Raw genomic sequence first — 21,246 nt, forward strand, 5'->3', positions numbered from 1 at the left:
CTTTCAAAAATATCATTTATTCAAATAGAATTTATTTCCAAAATGATAAACAAAATGTGAAACATTAATAACAAAGGGCATTTTGAGTTTCATATACTATTGAAACAAGGATTATCTTAGATTTCTAAAGACATCACATCATCTTATAGCAAAAATAAACAAGACATGTCACTGAACTGTGTAAAGAAAAGTGTCCCAGTTTTGTAGCCTTTTTTACTTTACATATATATTAAACATTTAATGTTTTCAGAACTGTGCAAAAAAAAGAAAAAAAATATCAAGTGTCCCATTTCACTTGTTATATTTCCACATTTTAGTGTTCTTCAGTTCTTTTTTTTTTCATTCAGTGTGAGAAATCCAGTCTCTGTTGAGCTTTAACAAGTCCATCAAAGTCAGGTTGCATGTCTGAGGTGGAGATGCGAAGCACAGCTGCCAGATGTTCATCAGTGAGAGAGGATCTGTACCTGGACTTGGTAAACGTCATGACTGAGAATGTCTGTTCACATATGTAGGTGGATCCAAAGAGAACCAACATCTTCTGAGCATGTCTCCTAAGCGTATATTGTGCGTGTGAACGTTGACATAAAAAAAAATATATATATATATATAAAAATGTATTATCATGTAATCTTTCGCGGGGCGGTCAGAATCATCCCGCGGGCTGTATCCGGCCCGCGGGCCGTACAATGCCCAGGTCTGCTCTAAACTCTTCCAATACGGATCCCCTAACTGAGTGAATTAAGTCTTACTCTGGGACCCAGTCACATTGATTAAAACATCCTGGTATTACTGGTATTACTGGTACGTGAGGACCCACCAGAGACAGTCCTGCAACCAGTGGCGGACTGGGACACAAATTCAGCCCGGGACATTCAGACGCACCAGCCCACACACCGGCCCACACACTGGCCCACACACTGGCCCACACACATTTACATTTACATTTAGTCATTTAGCTGACAAGTTCTGTATGACAAGACAGCAAGAAGGGTACAACTCTATCAGCTGAGTAAAAATGTTCATCAAAGTGTTTCGTGTTACAGTGTAGGATAGTTTATTAGGACAAGTGCATGACAGTAAGGTTAGTCAGGGTTAGATTTTTTATTTTTTTTTATCATTTCAGATAATGGTTGAAGAAGTGAGTCTTTAGTCGACGGCGAAAGATTGGACGGGATTCGGCTGTCCTAACTGGGATGGGTAGTTCATTCCACCATTGTGGGGCAAGGACTAAGAATAGGCGGCTTCTCTTTGATGACCCTCCGGGAGCTTGGATAGGAGTAGGTCTGAGGCGGCCAAAAGATGCAGAGTGTAGGGGTCTTGAGGGTGTGTAGTTAGAGACCATTGACCGGAGGTAGGCGGGAGCGGTTCCCTTTGCTGCACGGTATGCTAGGTCGAGGGCCTTGAAGCGGATACGTGCAGCAATGGGGAGCCAGTGCAGGTCCCTAAGAAGTGGGGTGACATGGGCCGACTTCGGTAGGTTTGAGATCAGGCGGGCCGCTGCGTTTTGAATGAGTTGAAGAGGCTTGGTGGCAGTGGCCGGGAGGCCAGCTAGCAGTGCGTTGCAGTAGTCGAGGCGGGAGATGACTGTTGATTGGACGAGGAGTTGGGTGGCTTCTTTTGTCAGGAAGGGGCATATCCTTCTGACGTTGCTCAGGAGGAATCTGCAGGTTCTGGTTGTCGCTGCGATGTGAGCAGAGAAGTTCAACTGGTCGTCGAGGACAACACCAAGGTTCTTGGCGGTCGGGGACGCGGTCACAGCTGCATTCTCGACTGTGATGGAGAGGTCGGTCAGGGGGGAGGATTTGGCCGGCAGGTGGAGCAATTCTGTTTTGCTTAGGTTCAATTTGAGGTGGCTGGTCGTCATCCAGGCGGTGATGTCGGACAGACAGGCCGAGATCCGCTCAACGACGTGGATAGCTGAGGGAGGGAAGGAGAGGAAGAGTTGAGTATCATCGGCATAACAATGATATGAGAAGCCATGAGACGTGATAATGTTACCCAGTGATTTAGTGTAGAGGGAGAAGAGAAGGGGTCCTAGGACCGAGCCCTGGGGGACACCCGTCCGCAGGGGGCGGGTGGCCGACAGAGTCCCTCTCCATGACACTTGGTAGGAGCGGTCGTTGAGGTATGATGTCAGCCATGTCAGCGCAGATCCAGCCACTCCCATTCCTGCGAGGGCCGCGAGGAGGATCTGATGGTTGACTGTGTCGAAGGCTGCAGATAGATCTAGGAGAATCAGGACAGAGGAGAGGTGACCGCAATGAGGGCCGTTTCTGTGGAGTGGCCAGTCCGGAAGCCAGACTGATTGGGGTCTAGGACAGGGGTCAGCAACCTTTTTGACATGGAGTGCCTGTTTGAAATATAGTTGTAACTAGTGTGCCTCAACAATATTCCATGCATCGTAATTTTTTTTCTCATAGTCAGGTCTTTTTTTTTTTTTTTTTTTTTTTTTTTTTTTTTTTTTTTCTCCATTTTCCTCCGATTTTCTCCCATCCCAATGCTAGTCGTATGCCAATTCCCAGTCCCTTCCTGATCGCTGCGCACCTACCCCCCACAGTCAGATCACCTGGGAGAGTGGAGGCTACCACGTGCTTCCTCCGACACACGTCCAGCCAATCACCGCTTCTTTTCACCTGGCAGCGCGGATTCTCATTGAGAGGGCGTAGCGTGTGGGAGGACCACACTATCCCCCTCACGTCCAATCCGCGCTTAGCAGGCGCCCCGACCGAACTGTAGGAGTCGCTGTTTACAACGACCCGGACCCACCCCGCCAGCTTCTCCCACCCTCTGATACAGCCAATTGTATCAGTGCAGACGGCCAGCCAAGCTGGTGACAACCCCGGAGCTGTGAGCTGGATCGAACACAGCTCCGGGGCTGGTGACGAACGCAATCTCCGCTCGGCCACCTAACCGCCCCATAATCAGGTCTTTTTAATGATAATTTTTACATTATTACATCATTATTGTTATTGTTATTATTAACAATATTATTATGATGGTTGTATCAACCCTAAATCTGAGTCGGGGGGGGGGGGGAATGCAATGCAGACAAACAGCTGCATACAGTGCGACCATTTCACTCACATTTGCCCATTCATTTTTGGACACATCACACACCATTGGTGTGTGTACTGTACGTGTGCTGTCATAGCTCCACCTACAGGCCTAATGGAGAACACCAGGATGTGAATGGAGGGTGAATGTGAGGTATATCGTGTAAATAAGTTTTGATTGATCGCAAGACTACACTGTAAAAAAGAATATAATAATAAGTTACCAGAACTTAAAAATATTGAGTTCAGTTACTGTGCATTAAGGTTTTCAGTTTTCAATCCATAATAAGTTAACAGAAAAATAAGTACACAACCACATTATTTCAACCTAATAAAACTATGTTTATTGTCATTGTTTTAAGAACACAAGTTGACTTGGTAATACTCACATTTTGAGTAAAAAAATGGCTTTTAACATGTGCAATGTTCAATGAAATAGAAAAATAAATAATACAATTAGTTGATTAATCCCACTGGTCACAATGGTGACCGTAATAATGTTTTTGTTATAAGGCTCTGCAAATGTTACTGAATGATGTATTTCCAGCTAAATTAAAATAATAAACAAATAAAGGGTCTCAATTAAATATGTGGTAGTAAAAAGAACCTGTGGGAGGATTTCAACAAGATAAATGCGACAACAGTGCAAATAATAAAATAATATTTCAAAGCAAAAAAAAAAAAAAAAAAATTATAATTTTCAGTTTCATTTTTTTTTTTTTTTTTTTTTTTAATGCTGCCCCCTGTGCCTATGCAAATGCCCCCGCGTGCCTATGCAGGCACGCGTGCCTAGGGTTGCCTACCCCTGGTCTAGGAGGTCATTCTGTAAGAGATAAGCAGTAAGTTGGTTGGATACAGCACGTTCAAGTGTTTTAGAAAAGAAGGAGAGAAGAGAGACAGGACGATAGTTGCCTATGACGGTGGGGTTCAGGGTTGGCTTTTTTATGAGGGGTGTGACTCTGGCTTGTTTTAGGGAGGTGGGAACCACCCCCGAGTTGAGTGAGGAGTTGATGGTTGCAGTTAGGAATGGGAGGATGTCCGGTGCTATGGTCTGGAGGAGTGGGGAGGGTAGCTGGTCCAGCTGGCATGTAGTCGGACGGTTCGACGTTACCAGTGTCAGGGTCTCGGCTTCTGTAATGGGAGAGAAAGATGACAGAGTGAAGGATGAGGTTCTCGATTCAGTGTTTGGAATGGGTGGGGGTTGGGAGAAGGAGCTGCGGATGTTCTCCACTTTTTCCTCAAAGAAGATCGCAAAGTCTTCTGCAGAAAAAGATGAGGGAGGAGGGGGTGGGGGGGAGTGGCCCACACTGGCCCACACGCCGACTCACACACTGGCCCACACACTGGCCTACATTAGTGGCCCACACACTGGCCCAAAAAAAAAGTTAAAAAAAAATATATATATATATATATATATATATATATATATATATATATATATATATATATATATATATATATATATATTTTTTTTGGATCAGCCCACTTTGGTTCCGGCCCATCGGGATTCGTCCCGTCGGGGTCCCAATCCATAGTTAAAGAAACCCTGATCTAGTGTCTCCCTTTCATTAATTTAGCAGATGTGTTATTTTACTCTTAAATCGACACAACAATTCCACACTTTTTACTGTACACTTGTGGTTACTTCTGTGAGATCAGAGTTGTTTTTCATATGTGTGTATAATGTAAATATCTGTAGATGTCAGCAGACATCTACTCTGACACTCAGTCTTAGATGAAGCTGAGAGAATTGAAGGAAAATCATGGTGTATAACCTAGATCTATAGATCTTAAATAAGGAGGACAGCTTCCATGTAGTGTGTGTTATGCCTCTTTTCCATTGCATAGTACCTACTCGACTCTACCCTACTCTACTCTACTCGCTTTAGGTACCTGGTACTTCGTTTGTTTTCCACTGCAGGTAGTATTCCGTTTCATCTCCGTGTGGGGAGGCGGGGCCGCTGGCGTACAGCATGAGAGCTCCGTGAGCTATGTCCGTGGGGGCTTGGAGCAAGCCAGAGTAAACACAGTTTCAATCAATCAATAACAACATTAACCAGACTCTCGTTGTGTCTATTCTGCTAATGTTACCTCTCGTGTCTATTCTACTAGCGTTAACGTTACCTCTCATGTCTATTCTACTAACATTAACATTACCTCTCGTTGTGTCTATTCTACTATAGCGTTAACGTTACCTCTCGTGTTCTCGTGTCTATTCTGCTAACGTTAATGTTACCTCTCGTGTCTATTCTACTAACGTTAGCATTAGGTAATAACTGGTTTAAAATGGATGATGATGATTACCTCACGTTGTGTCTATTCTACTAGCATTAACGTTACTAGTACAAACAATCAATAGCGAGTTATATTGATCACGCTATGTACGCTAGTTGCCACAATGCTAACTCTTATAATGGTAAAACGCAATCACATTAGCACGTAAGCTAACAACAAGCTTAACAAATCAGCTGTAGTGGCTACTGGGACATAATTCACGGCATCCTAGCCTTATGTGGTGTTTACTACATCTCCCGTGATCCTTAGCAGGGGATGACGTAGTTTAAGAGAGACGAATGAAAGAGGAATGGCAGTGTTGTTGTGCGATAGTAGAGTGCGTAATAAAATAGTATTTTTGCATCGGAACACAGCTCCGTTTTCACTATCATTACCGCATTCCTACATTGGTGACCCTGACGTGATCTTGGACGTATTTCGGAGATTACATTGAACATGTCAAATGAACAACAAGACGCGGATCGCAGATCTTTGAACGCCGTTTCACTCAAGCTGCCGGAGTTTTGGGAGCAGAGCGCCAACGCTTGGTTTGCACAAGCTGAAGCCCAATTCGCTCTCAGGGACATTACCACGGATGCCACAAAGTACTACTATGTGGTAGCAGCCCTGACGAACTCAACTGAGGCGAGAGTGGTGAGTTTGCTGGAAAACCCACCTACACATGACAAATATGTTGCTATAAAAACACACCTGAAAGAGGTTTTCGGTCTGTCTGAATCTTACCGTGCTCGCCAGCTTCTCTCTCTACCTGGACTGGGTGACTCAAAACCCTCTAAACTGATGGATCACATGTTAGCTTTGCTGGGTGACCATGGGCCATGTTTTCTATTTAAAGAGCTTTTCCTGCAACAGCTACCAGACTATGTTCGTTTACCTATGGCTAATTCCATCAAAACTGACTTTCGCCAGCTAGCTAGAGAATCAGATGTATTTTTCTCAGCTGGGAAGAGGTGTGTGGCAGCATCAGCCTACACCATTGATGAGCCGGGGTTCCAGCCACTCTCTATCTCTGCCGCGGCTATGCCCCGCCGGGTGAGGCCGTCAGGGTTGTATTTTTATCACGCAAAGTTTGGGAACAAAGCTAAGAAGTGTCTGCCACCTTGTAACTACAGTGGGTCGGGAAACGCACTGGCTGCCACTCATTAGCAGCCGTGAGTGTTGGCCATCCTGCAGGCTTGCTGTATGTCACAGACTCACTCTCCGGCCGCCGTTTTTTACGTGACACGGGTGCCCAGGTGAGCGTGTTGCCAGCGTCCACTCAGGATTTCCACTCAGCGAGACAGGGCCCGCCCTTGAAGCTGCCAATGGCAGTGCGATCCCTACATTTGGCAAACGCACCGTGGCATTGTGTTTTGCTGACCAGCGTTTCACCTGGGATTTTGTGTTGGCCAAGGTGTCCACTCCCCTCCTAGGTGCTGACTTTCTCTGCGCCAACAGTCTCTTGGTAGACGTGGGGAATCGCCGGCTCGTCAATGCTGAGACTTTTGGCTCCTTAGCATGTGAGCGCAGTGACACGGCCACAATGACACTGTCCAGCGCCGTCGCGCCCACTGATGATTTCTCCCGCCTCCTGTTGGAGTTCTCGGACATCACAACACCCACCTTCTCGTCCGCGGCCACTAAGCATAGAGTCTTGCATTACATCTCCACGGAAGGCCCGCCAGTACATGCTAGGGCTCGTCGTCTCAACCCACACAAGCTCACCATCGCTAAGAATGAGTTTGCCTCCATGGAGGCACTGGGCATCGTTCGTCGTTCCGACAGTCCTTGGGCCTCGCCTCTCCATCTCGTTCCAAAGGCTAACGGTGGCTGGCGTCCGTGTGGCGACTACCGGCACCTTAATGACGCCACTACACCTGATCGTTACCCGGTTCCACACATACAAGATTTTTCAGCCCACCTTGCTGGCGCGTCTGTTTTTTCGAAGGTGGATCTGGTGAGAGGATACCACCAGGTGCCGGTTAGCCCTCAGGACATCCCCAAGACGGCAGTTATAACCCCATTCGGGCTCTTTGAATGTTTGAGGATGCCTTTTGGCCTCAAAAATGCGGCTCAGACCTTTCAGAGGTTAATGGACACCATGCTGCGCAACCTGTCTTTGGTGTTCGTCTACCTAGACGATATCCTGGTAGCCAGCACGTCCAAGGCGGAACACCTAACACACCTCCGGCTCCTCTTCAGTCGCATCAGAGAGCATGGATTAATCATCAACCCAGCAAAATGTCAGTTTGGTCTGCCTGCCATGGACTTCCTTGGCCACCACATCACTACTGCTGGGGCGGTCCCATTACCAGTAAAGGTGGAAGCGGTGCTGCGGCTCCCACGCCCTACCACGGTTAGGGCCTTGCAGGAGTTCCTGGGGATGGTGAATTTCTATCATCGGTTCATCCCTCAGGCTGCCCACCTAATGCGCCCCCTGTATGGGGCTCTCAAGGGCAAGACTCCCAAGCATGCCATCGCCTGGTCCGACGACATGTCAAAGGCGTTCTCGGATACCAAAGAGGCCCTTGCGAGCGCAACCATGCTGACGCACCCCGTGCCTGAGGCTCCCGTGGCATTGACAACTGATGCCTCGGATTATGCCGTTGGAGCCGTTTATGAGCAGTTGGTCGAGGGCATTTGGCAACCCCTGGCGTTCTTCAGCCGACAACTCCGTTCCAGCGAACAGAAGTACAGCACATTTGACCGTGAGCTCCTCGCCCTGTACTTGGCGGTCAGACATTTCCGTTTCCTGCTGGAGGCTCGCCCTTTCACTGTTTTTGTAGACCACAAACCATTGAATTTTGCTATGGCGAAGGTGTCCAAACCGTGTTCTGCCAGGCAACAACGCCATCTGGCTTTCATCTCTGAGTTCACCACTGACATCCAGCATGTGGCGGGGAAGGACAACCCCGTGGCTGACTGCCTCTCGCGGGCCGCCATTGGTGCTGTCCACCTGGGAATTGATTACGCCCGTATGGCTGCGGATCATGTTTCAGACCCAGACATCCAGGCATGCAGGACGGCGGTTACTGGCCTCCAGTTGGCGGACGTCCCCTTCTTTGATGATGGCACGACGCTGCTATGTGATATATCTATGGCGCAGCCAAGGCCAGTGGTTCCACGGGCATGGAGATGACAAGTTTTCGAGGCTATCCATGGCCTCTCGCACCCGGGCAGGAAACCATCACAGCGCCTAATGGCAGCGAAATTCGTCTGGCCCAGGATGAAGGTTGACATTGGGGGTTGGGTCAAGACCTGCATGGCATGCCAACACGCGAAGGTCCATCGACATGTTAAGGCCCCGTTGGAGCGGTTTGATGTGCCTGAGAGGCGTTTTGACCACATCAACGTGGATCTGGTGAGACCTCTTCCTCCCTCCAGGGGGTACACTCACCTTCTGACGATGGTAGACAGGACCACCCGTTGGCCGGAGGCTGTCCCACTCACTGCGACTACTACAGCTGACGTGGCTCGCGCATTCATCAGTACCTGGGTCGCCCGGTTCGGTGTTCCCTCTGATCTTTCCTCTGACCGAGGGGCCCAATTTAATTCCGCGTTATGGACTTCCATTACCCAGCAGTTGGGTGTCTCCCTCCACCGCACTACGGCCTACCATCCACAGGCCAATGGCCTGTGTGAACGTTTTCACTGGTCGATGAAAGCTGCTCTCAAGGCCGATCTCCGAGGCGACAGCTGGGTCGACAAACTTCCTTGGGTGATGCTGGGGCTCCGTACTGCACATAAGGAGGACCTTCTTTCATCTTCAGCTGAGCTGGTATACGGCCAACCCCTCCGTGTCCCAGGGGATTTTCTTCCCTGTGTTACGGCCTCCTGGTCAGCACTGGAACAGCGGGATGCTCTGCTGGACAAGGCCAAGTCTTTCTTGCCCATCCCCACCTCGTGCCACGGCGTTCCGAAGGTGCGTGTCCCGCCTGATCTGCAGGCAGCGGGGTACGTGTTTATCCGCTGCGACGCCCATCGAGGCCCCCTACAGCCACCCTACGATGGTCCTTACCGGGTTGTGAAGGCAGGCGATAAGACCTTCGTCGTTGACATGGGGGGGAGGGAAGAACGGATCTCGGTGGATCGCCTGAAGCCTGCTCACCTGGATTTGGACCGCCCCATTGAGTTGGCCCAACCGCCCCGCCGCGGTCGCCCCCCTGGTAGGGCAGTCCCGACGCCTACACTAGCTACGGCGGACCCCCGGACCTGCCGTCCGAGGCCTGTTCAGTGTCAGCCTACTGCTTTACCACTGCCTCGGTTTCCTGTGCCTGCCCAGGGGTACCGGAGTCATTTTGGGCGGGTCGTCAGAGCGCCTGGACGTTTTTTGGGGCCAGTTCTTGTCAATTCTGGGGGGACGTGTGTAGTGGCTAATGGGACATAATTCACGGCATCCTAGCCTTATGTGGTGTTTACTACATCTCCCGTGATCCTTAGCGGGGGATGACGTAGTTTAAGAGAGACGAATGAAAGAGGAATGGCAGTGTTGTTGTGCGACAGTAGAGTGCGTAATAAAATAGTATTTTTGCATCGGAACACAGCTCCGTTTTTAGTCTCCTTTTAGTCTCCTTTTTGTGAGACTAAACTCTCCGCTCTTGGTGGTAAATTGTGTTGATGTTGGTTTTGTTTCATCAATAAATGAGGCAGAATACACAGTGAATGTGGCTAGGTGGCGCAGTGGACAAGGCGCTCACCACCAATGCAGGAGACGCTGGGTTCGAGCCCAGCTCTCGGCGTTGCTACCAGCTTCGCTGGTCGTTCATACTAATACAATTGGCAGTATTAGGGGGTGGGAAGCTGGTGGGTGGGGATCGGACATTGTGGACAGCGACTCCTACAGGTCGGTTGGTGCGCCTGCGCAGTAGAATCAGGAAGCGGCAGGGACGGCTTGTCCCTCCCACGCAGACCCTCGCCGCTGAGAGATCGCACTGTGCAGGTGAAAAGATGCGACGGCTGCCTCCTCGAGTACCGGAGGGGACACGTGATGCAAGGCTTCGTCCACATTGCAGCCGGCTTGTGGGAGGCATGGCCTAACAAAGTTCGAGACAGGGGAGGGTAGAATTGGACAATACGAAATTGGGGAAGGGAGAAAAATAGAAAATGGGGAGAAAAAGTAGTTAAAAAAAAAGAATAGACAGTGAATGTATCCTTTTTTGTTTATTGCACTTGGTCCTGCTGCAAACAAATAATGAAATCCTACACAAGGCTGAATAAAGATGGCGGTGTTGTGCTTTGTGCAGGACGCTCCAACCTGTAACGCTTCTCTCTTCTGACCAATCAGTGGTCTGCAGTGTTTCACGTCACTTTTCTGGTATCGCTTCTACTCGCTTGCAACCTCGACAAAGCAGGTACTAAAAAAGTACCCAAAAAGTACCCGTTACCAGGTACTTTTGGCAATGGAAAACCGAAAAGGCAGAGTAGAGTAGAGTAGAGTAGAGTAGAGTAGAGTCGAGTAGGTACCATGCAGTGGAAAAGGGGCATAATGACTCTCCAGAACAGACCAGAGACACGGTGCAGGGTGTGGGAGTGATAGAAGCCAGCAGCACGAGGTCATCGGCAGAGGTGTTAGCATCAACAAAGATAGCTGGTCGGCTAGGGAGGGGAGAAGCCATTGCTATGGGGATGAGATAGGGTGGGGGGTTGCTATGGGGATGAGGTAGGGTGGGCGGTTCCTATGGGCTAGCAGAACACTGGCTGGCGTCGTGTCACTTAGTAACGAGAGAAGGGGCGTGGCTATGGGGATGGCCGCCGTTGCTAGGGGAAAAACGTTATAGCTGTGAGTTTCTTCCGGTTTAAAGTAGACTAACCAGACACGCAGTCACGTTAACAGCAAGTCAGGAGCTGAGCTCCCAACCCTCAAAGCCAGAGGGTTGGGAGGGGGAGGGGAAGCCACGAGACTAGGCCGCAACCATCACCGGGCTTATATGAGGAAAGACTTTCAAAGACAATTCAAACCGTTTTCCATCTTGTTATGAGTCTATGTTTATGGAAAAAACATCACGATCTAAGGAAAGAGATCACGTCTCCAGTGTTGATTTTTTTTTTTTTATATACACTTTTTTTCCTCCTGTTTTTTTCTGTATTTTCCTCCCATCCCAATTTAGTCGTTATGCCAATTCCCCCTTCCCCTTCCTTGTCGTTGCGCGCATGTTCCCCCCACTGGTCGGTCTAGGGAGCCCTGAAGTCTATCACATGCTTCCTCCGATACATAGGAGACAGCCAGCAGCCTCTTTTCACCTGACAGCGCGGACTCTCATTGGTGAAGTGTAACGCGTGGTAGTAAACACTACCTTCACCATTTCCCTCACTCGCTGTGCAGGCTCCCTGACTGACCTGTAGGAGTCGCTGTTTACAACAACCAGATTACCACCCACCGGCTTCCCTCCCGCTGTCACGCCAATTGTGTCAGTATGACGGCCGGCCAAGCCGGAGGCACCACTGACAGCCGGATTCGATACCAGTGTCTCCGCGGTGGTAGACAGACGCTTAGTCCGCTGTGCTACCCGGTCGCACCCCAGTGTCGATTCTTCTGATTACGGATGCATTAACGGAACAGACAGAGTGTATCAGCCAGTACGATGAGTAAGAGATAACAAACACAACGCAGAAACTTCACGGGACCACAGGTGACGAGTTGATTACTGGCTGAGAACACGAACATCTAACACTTCTGAATGTCGATGAGATGGTCAATAATACCGTAATAGCCCTCTCTCTCTGACACAGACTCTCTTGCACACTGTAGTATTAACCATTAACTGACATCTAACGTTTTCGTATTAACATCACTAACATGTCACAAAAGCATGTAGAATGTATATTATCATCAATACGTTAGTTTAGCAATAGGTTAAAAGTGCCATTAGATAGTTTTAACTTCTCGATTTGCTGAAGTCTATTACAAGACGGTGACCATTTTGGAACATTTGAATCATGGGAATTGTAGTTTTTTTGCGGCCATAGCTGTGGATCAGCGTTGGGATTATTCCGAACTACACTTCCTGTCAGATACTGTGGTGGTTCAAAGTTCAGCGTTCTGAATTAATTATTTCAATTTTTATTATTCGGGATAATAAGCCACAAAAGGTAACGTTTTTGACAAATATTGAAACACAGTTAGTTTCCCCTCCCTATTGTTAGCATGTAGCAACAATTAGATCTGAAATTTGTTTCAAATGGTTGCACTGTGCTGAAAATAAAAAGGTACAGTAAATTACAGTAGATATCATTATCTGTTCTTATGCACGCCTGGTGATACTAAATCCAAATTGAACTCCGGCATTTGAAAGATAATATATGTATATATATATATAAATGTGCAAATTGGCTATAATAAGGTAATTTATAAGCATCATATTCTATATTCTATAATAATATTTCAAATTGCATTGGTCCGGATGGGAGAATTCAGTACTGTATCTACAGAACCTTCTGTTTAATCATCTTCCCTTTATTAATTTCCTTAGATCTTTTGTACACATCATCTCAAGAAGGTACTGAACAAGATCAACAAGAGCCTTTTTTAAGTTTGGTCATTATTATCATGGTGTTATTCACTGTCAAAGATTCAAAGAAAAATCATAATTCATATTCTCCTTTGTTTCATCACAATTTAAGCAGGCCTAGTAATAGACACAATATTTCTGACACTGTGAATACATTCCCTGAGGTCCATAGATGTACCTAGATACCAAGAATATGCAAATGGACCTTGTAGAAGTGGAGCAATATTCCATTTACCTAGGTATATATTTTAGGCGAAAATATTCCACGGGTGGAACAGGTTAAAAACCGATTCAAATATACATCATTCCTCTCTTTTGAAGTCCATAGTGACTTCAAATCAATGTCTAAACAAACTAAACAATTTAAAATCCTTGTGGTCCCAATACAATACTTGTTGCAATGAGATTTACTTGCTCTGGTTGTTTCTTCAGCCACTCTTCTGGTTTTGACTGCATTGCATCTTTGTAATATTTCAGAGAACAATGATACGGATACTCAGGTTTCCTTGCTCTCTGCTCTCTGCCGGCTCCATCAAATCCTGGCTTAGATTCCCCAACCAATATACCTCAGCCGACATTGGATCTGTCGTCTGAGTCAATTGGTAAACTTGATCTTGGTCTATTACACACCCACCTGGTGTGCATGAGATGGTAAACCCTAGTTTACACATGGCATCTCTTCCTAACAGTCCAATTGGTGTATTTTCTGAAACCAAGATTGGAATCGTTGTAGTCTGTGTTTGATATTGTACTGTAACTGGGATCGTCAATGGGATCAGTTGTTTTATACCCTCAAATCCAATTGACCGAACAAACTGACCGGACATGGGAAGGTGTGTGGCATCTTTGGGTTTCAAAACACTGTATGTAGCTCCTGTATCTGCCATCATCTCAACAGCTCTGTTCTCCACAGTTACACTTTTCCATCGGATCTTCTGGGCATCTTCAGAATGACCATTCCGGTCCTCTATATGGATTTTGAGGACCATGTTTTGCCATTTTTGAGCAAGAGGCTGTTCTCCCTGGAAGTTTCCTCTTCCCCAGGGGTTTCCTCTGTGTCGATTCTCTGGCTGATTGCAGTCTCTTCTGATATGTCCATTCCATCCCCAAAATCCAACATTTTGGCGCAGAGCTCCTTCCCTCTCTTGTCTGTAGAAGGTTGGACCATTTCCCATCTGTTGACGCATCCTCTGTTGTTGATCCTGCTCCTGTGCAGGCATTCTTGTTTGGCTCTGTAGTTCTTGCACTACATCCTGGATCATTTCCTTTGTTCTGATTTGTTCAGAAATCTGTAGATTGGTCAACTTTCTCTGAGTGTTGACTCTTTTCCTGATCAGTTCGACTTGATGGAATATATGATCAGTGTATAACTTCAGTGGCATACTTCCTAGTCCCACAACTTCAGCCAGCTTGCTTCTTGCAATTGACGATAGTCCCATCTGGATCTTGTCATGAAGTATAGCTTCTTCCATTGGATTCCTGGCTGGTTCTTGTCCCGTTACGTTCCTCCACTTCAAGTAGGCACTTGCCACGTACTCTCTTGGGTTTTTCATCAACACCCAGTGTACCAATGCAGATATTATCTGGGTGTATTCTTGTATGATAAGTGTCTTTCAATGCTTGCCATAGTACTCCTCGATGAGCTGCAAACAAATTTGCATGGCTGCGGTGTCTATATATTGAGCCAGACCAGCCTTTTGCAACAGCTCTCCCATCATATCGAGTCCTACGACATTCACCAACCGTCTTTTAATATCTCCCATTGTCACCTGTTGTCCCATCATCACTTCTTCCAGTTTAGAGACTCGTTATTCTATAACCTCTTTAGCCCGAGATGACATCACATCATGAATCCATGTCTACAGACTGTATGAATAAAAGTTGTGTTTTTTTTGTTTTTTTTGTAGCCAGGAGTAAATACCCTAATCCTGTCAAAACAGCAGTCATAGTGTATATTTTCAACAATACGTTTGTTTACCAATAGGTTAAAGTGTTATTAATGAAATATCAGTTCAGGAATTGTATTCATATGCTAGCGAATTTTGACCGTTAATAAATCGGAGCAGCCATTTTGCTGTAGTCATTATGATGAAGGAAAGACAGGGCTTTCTATGAGCGTCGGAATTTCAAAAAACGACATTACCCAGCTCATGCCAACTTCTGTCAAACAATTTACATATACATTTTTTTGGGTGGATTTTCTACCACAAAACTGAACGTTATTGGCATAAATTAGAACTCAGTTAGTTTTTCTACCTTTCTGTGAACGTTTAGCAAAAATCCATGTTGCATTCCGATTCAAAATGGCGGAGCCATATCCATTATTAGAAAGTAACTGTACTTACAGTAGATTCACGGCTGCATGCCTGGTGATACTAAATCCAAATTGAACTTTGCCACTGGAAAGAGTAGATTTGGCCCGATCCATATATGGCAACTTGACTATAATAATGTAATTTATAGGTAGATAGTAGGGCTGACCCCTATTAATCGATTAGTCAACTAATCGGTCGAAAGGAGCCGTAGTCGACTGGCCAACCTCTTAGTCGAATATAATAAAAAAAAATATATATATATATATATATATATATATTTTTTTTAATATTTTTTTCCAAAAGAAAAGAGGCCTAGAAGCGTGGCTAACGCTAATGGCACGCATACCAGAGGCGAACTGCCTACGAAAACAGGCACAGAGGCACTGAAAGAGGATTTCACCCATCTAGTGAACACACTAGACTAGACAAATATCAAGATGTATCCATCAGTGGACCAATTGCATGCTTTTGCAGAGGAAAAGAAGCCTTCAGTTGACTCCTTCAGACATTAAGCACCCCCCACAGCCCAAATGGAATGATACAAAAAAAAAATAATATTATACTTTTTTTTTAAGTCGACCAATAGTCGACTAACGGCACATTTTGGCCAATCCTAGTCGACCATCCAAATCCTTAGTCGGGGACAGCCCTAGTAGATAGATATTCTATATTCTATAATAATATTTCAAATTGCATGTGTCCGGATGGCAGAAGTCAGTACTGTATCTACAAAACCTTCTGTTTAATCATCTTCCCTTTATTAATTTGCTTTTTTGTACACGTGATCTCAAGAAGGTGCTGAACAAGCTCAGTGGCAGTTCTTCATGTCTGGTCATTTTTAGCATGGTGTTATTCACTGTCAAAGATGCAAAGAAAAATCTGAATTTATATTCTCCTTTGTTTCATCACAATTTACTCAAGCCTACAGTAGTAACATACACAATATTTCTGACACTGGGAATACATTCCCAGAGATCCAGAGATACCAAGAACATGCACATGGCCTTGTAGAAGTGGAGCAATCTTCCATTCACTTAGGTATGTATTTTTAGGCGGATTCTCAGAAAATAGGGCTAGGGCTTAACATGTTAACACCATGTTCCATCCTCCTAATGATTTCATCTTCATAATCCCGTAAAGGACCCTCTTGGATCCCCTCTCATAGATCCGTCTGTCAAATCTCCTTCTCCAGACTGGTCTCCCCCCTGGGTACTGGTCTGGTCTCCCCCCTGGGTACTGGTCTGGTCTCCAGACTGTCCTCCCCCCTGGGTACTGGTGGTCTGGTCTGGTCTGGTCTCCCCCCTGGGTACTGGTCTGGTCTCACTGGTGACATACGCCATGGGACCATCTCCCCGTGCTTGTAATCTCTTACTTCTCTTCCTGTTCTGTTACATTCTATAATAGTATTTTTTCTTTTTAATGAATGGATTTTCTATATTGTCACACTACACTAAAGTATCTTACACTCTGCTCCACTGTATACACTTTTCATATAACTGATTGATGACATTTTTTATAAACCAAATGATATACTTTCTAGTAGTTTTATCAATGAAGTCAACTCAAGCTGGTTTCTCTATTTATGTCCAATTTTGGTTTGGTCTCAAAAACCACTTTACCAGATTATAGATTTTACTTTTATATACGCAGAAGAAAAACAGATGGACCTCTATATAAGTGTATGTATATATGAATGTATGTATATGTATATGTGAATCTATATGTTATTTACACTTCCCTCAACTTGGACATCAAGGCCTATGATTTGACCCAGAGTAACCACCTTTCTCTTCTCAAATCAACCCTAGTTCAACTCCCCTTGTTATATTTTCTCACTTATGGACTGTCGTATTTCCATCTTTCCTGGTGAGGGCGCTGTGAAGACACAAAAGCAAAAGAAATTCCTTATTATACAACTATTATTCCAACTTAAATTTATTTATTTAACTTTTTCCCATTATATTTGTCTTTTCCTCATTTATTTTGAGAGAACTGGCAACAGACACACAGATATACTGCCTTATTCTTTGTTGATGTCCTTTCGTATACAACACACTGGTTTCTTCAGGATAGTACGATACGTTTAAAAAGTGTTACAAATCGTTAATGAACTGTAATATTTATTTAATATCGTCATATCGCCCACCCCTAATTCCACCCATAACACACATAAAGTCTATCAATTGACGTACTGGAAACCCCAAGACGAACACTTCATGGAGGGAGCATGGACTTAACTTAAAGACTGTTAACCAAATTTTGCCAGTGTTAGCCAAAATACCTTTTTAGCCAGCTCATAGCCTCATGTTGCTATCCAGCCAACCAAAAATGTACCCTGCTTTCACCCTCAAAGACACTTCTCACCCACAGAATCTCCACACCAACAACCGACAAAGACCGCCCCAGTCCTCCTGTCCAGCTGCCAGCCAGAGAAGACAAAACGTCAAAGAATTACAATGGATTCTCATAATTTCCACTGTCAGACACTCGTCCTCTCTGGCTTGAAAAAACAGCTCCTTTGGCAGCCGATGTCACAGCATCATTAATGAGGTCTCTTGTTCGATCGATGATGAGGAGGCTGTGTAGGAAATTATTAAACGGGTCTCCTGAGTTCCAAATGAACTTTATTACAAAAATTATTTCAATTTACAAAAGTTAAGTCATGGTTTGCTCCGGCCTCCTTTCTCACACACAAAATGTCAGATCATCACAGTATCTTAATGACAGAATGACATCTCTAAGCAACAGTCTTATAGAAGAATGTAATCCCTCCTTTTCTATACTGATTGGCCTCATTAATAATGCTTCCCTGTTCTTTGTACACTCAGGGCTCACGTTCAACCTTTTATAATTTGCATCTAATTACATTTTAACCAACTAACTTACTGTTACTGATTTTACCTCTGGTCTCTAAACTTAGGTTTATGGCTCTCTGCTACCTTAATAGTAAAGAGAGCTGTGGGCCCATTCTTCTCCTGACACTAAAATAACAAGATGGCCCCTCAGCTGTCTCCACATGGCCCCTCTTTCTTACTGAATCTGACACAGACACACACTTAACGGTTATGGTTGGTTAAGGTAACGGTGTGGTTAAGGTTAGGGTTATGGTTTGGGTGAGGCTGTCTGAAAAGTGTGTCTTGGTAGGATCATGGTAGTGTCTCGTTAGTGTCTCGGTAGAATCATGGTAGGATCATGGTAGTGTCTTGGTAGTGTCTCGGTAGGATCACGGTAGTGTCTCGGTAGTGTCTCGGTAGGATCACGGTAGTGTCTCGGTAGTGTCTCGGTAGGATCATGGTAGTGTCTCGGTAGGATCACGGTAGTGTCTCGGTAGTGTCTCGGTAGTGTCTCGGTAGTGTCTCGGTAGGATCTCGGTAGATCACGGTAGTGTCTCGGTAGATCATGGTAGGATCACGGTAGTGTCTCGGTAGGATCACGGTAGTGTCTCGGTAGGATCACGGTAGTGTCTCGGTAGTGTCTCGGTAGGATCTCGGTAGGATCATGGTAGTGTCTCGGTAGGATCTCGGTAGTGTCTCGGTAGGATCATGGTAGTGTCTCTGTAGTGTCTCGGTAATAACAGGTAGTGTCTCGGTAGAATCACGGTAGTGTCTCGTTAGTGTCTCGGTAGTGTCTCGTTAGTGTCTCGGTAGTTTCTCGGTAGGATCACGGTAGTATCTCGGTAGGATCTCGGTAGGATCACGGTAGGATCTCGGTAGGATCTCGGTAGGATCTCGGTAGAATCTCGGTAGGATCATGGTGGTATCTCGGTAGGATCTCGGTAGGATCATGGTAGAGTCTTGGTAGGATCACGGTAGTGTCTCGGTAGTGTCTCGGTAGGATCTCGGTAGTGTCTCGGTAGGATCATGGTAGTGTCTTGGTAGGATCTCTGTAGTGTCTCGGTAGGATCATGGTAGTGTCTCTGTAGTGTCTCGGTAGGATCACGGTAGTATCTCGGTAGAGTCTCGGTAGGATCATGGTAGTGTCTCGGTAGAGTCTCGGTAGGATCACGGTAGTGTCTCTGTAGTGTCTCGGTAGTGTCTCGGTAGGATCGTGGTAGTGTCTCTGTAGTGTCTCGGTAGTGTCTCGGTAGGATCATGGTAGTGTCTCTGTAGTGTCTCGGTAGTGTCTCGGTAGGATCATGGTAGGATCATGGTAGTGTCTCGGTAGTGTCTCGGTAGGATCATGGTAGTGTCTCGGTAGGATCATGGTAGTGTCTCGGTAGTGTCTCGGTAGGATCATGGTAGTGTCTCGGTAGGATCTCGGTAGGATCATGGTTGTGTCTCAGTAGGATCACGGTAGTGTCTCTGTAGTGTCTCGGTAGGATCATGGTAGTGTCTCGGTAGGATCTCGGTAGGATCACGGTTGTGTCTCAGTAGGATCACGGTAGTGTCTCTGTAGTGTCTCGGTAGGATCTCGGTTGTGTCTCAGTAGGATCACGGTAGTGTCTCTGTAGTGTCTCGGTAGAATCACGGTAGTGTCTCGGCAGTGTCTCGGTAGGATCTCGGTAGGATCATGGTAGTGTCTCGGTAGTGTCTAGGTAGTGTCTCGGTAGTGTCTCGGTAGGATCATGGTAGTGTCTCGGTAGTGTCTCGGTAGGATCTCGGTAGGATCACGGTAGTGTCTCGGTAGTGTCACGGTAGTGTCTCGGTAGTGTCTCGGTAGTGTCTAGGTAGTGTCTCGGTAGTGTCTCGGTAGTGTCTCGGTAGGATCACGGTAGTGTCTCGGTAGTGTCTTGGTAGGATCTCGGTAGGATCATGCTAGTGTCTCGGTAGGATCACGGTAGTGTCTCGGTAGTGTCTCGGTATGATCACGGTAGTGTCTCGGTAGTGTCTTGGTAGGATCACGGTAGTGTCTCTGTAGTGTCTCTGTAGGATCATGGTAGTGTCTCAGTAGTGTCTCGGTAGGATCACGGTAGGATCACGGTAGTGTCTCTGTAGGATCATGGTAGTGTCTCAGTAGTGTCTAGGTAGGATCACGGTAGGATCACGGTAGTGTCTCGGTAGGATCACGGTAGGGTCTCTGTAGTGTCTCGGTAGTGTCTCGGTAGGATCACGGTAGGATCTCGGTAGGATCACGGTAGTGTCTCGGTAGTGTCTCGGTAGGATCTCGGTAGTTTCTCGGTATGATCACGGTAGTGTCTCGGTAGGATCTCTGTAGTTTCTCGGTATGATCACGGTAGTGTCTCGGTAGGATCATGGTAGTGTCTCGGTAGTGTCTCGGTAGGATCATGGTAGGATCTCGGTAGTGTCTCTGTAGGATCATGGTAGTGTCTCGGTAGTGTCTCGGTAGGATCACGGTAGGATCATTGTAGGATCACGGTAGTGTCTCTGTAGTGTCTCGGAATTGTCTCGGTAGGATCATGGTAGTGTCTCGGTAGGATCACGGTAGTGTCTCGGTAGGATCACGGTAGGATCTCGGTAGGATCACGGTAGTGTCTTGGTAGGATCTCTGTAGTTTCTCGGTAGGATCACGGTAGTGTCTCGGTAGGATCACGGTAGTGTCTCGGTTGTGTCTCGGTAGGATCACGGTAGTGTCTCGTAGGATCATGGTAGGATCACAGTGGTGTCTCTGTAGTGTCTCGGTAGAATCTCGGCAGTGTCTCTGTAGGATCATGGTAGTGTCTCGGTAGGATCACGGTAGTGTCTCGGTAGGATCACGGTAGGATCTCGGTAGGATCACGGTAGTGTCTTGGTAGGATCTCTGTAGTTTCTCGGTAGGATCACGGTAGTGTCTCGGTAGGATCACGGTAGTGTCTCGGTTGTGTCTCGGTAGGATCACGGTAGTGTCTCGTAGGATCATGGTAGGATCACAGTGGTGTCTCTGTAGTGTCTCGGTAGAATCTCGGCAGTGTCTCTGTAGGATCATGGTAGTGTCTCTGTAGTGTCTCTGTAGGATCATGGTAGTGTCTCGGTAGTGTCTCGGTAGGATCATGGTAGGATCTCGGTAGTGTCTCAGTAGGATCATGGTAGTGTCTCTGTAGTGTCTCTGTAGGAGCATGGTAGTGTCTCGGTAGTGTCTCGGTAGAATCATGGTAGGATCTCGGTAGTGTCTCAGTAGGATCATGGTAGTGTCTCTGTAGTGTCTCTGTAGGAGCATGGT

This window comes from Notolepis coatsorum, assembly GCF_963971535.1.
Source record: "Notolepis coatsorum genome assembly, chromosome: 8".
NCBI classification, from domain to species: domain Eukaryota; kingdom Metazoa; phylum Chordata; class Actinopteri; order Aulopiformes; family Paralepididae; genus Notolepis; species Notolepis coatsorum.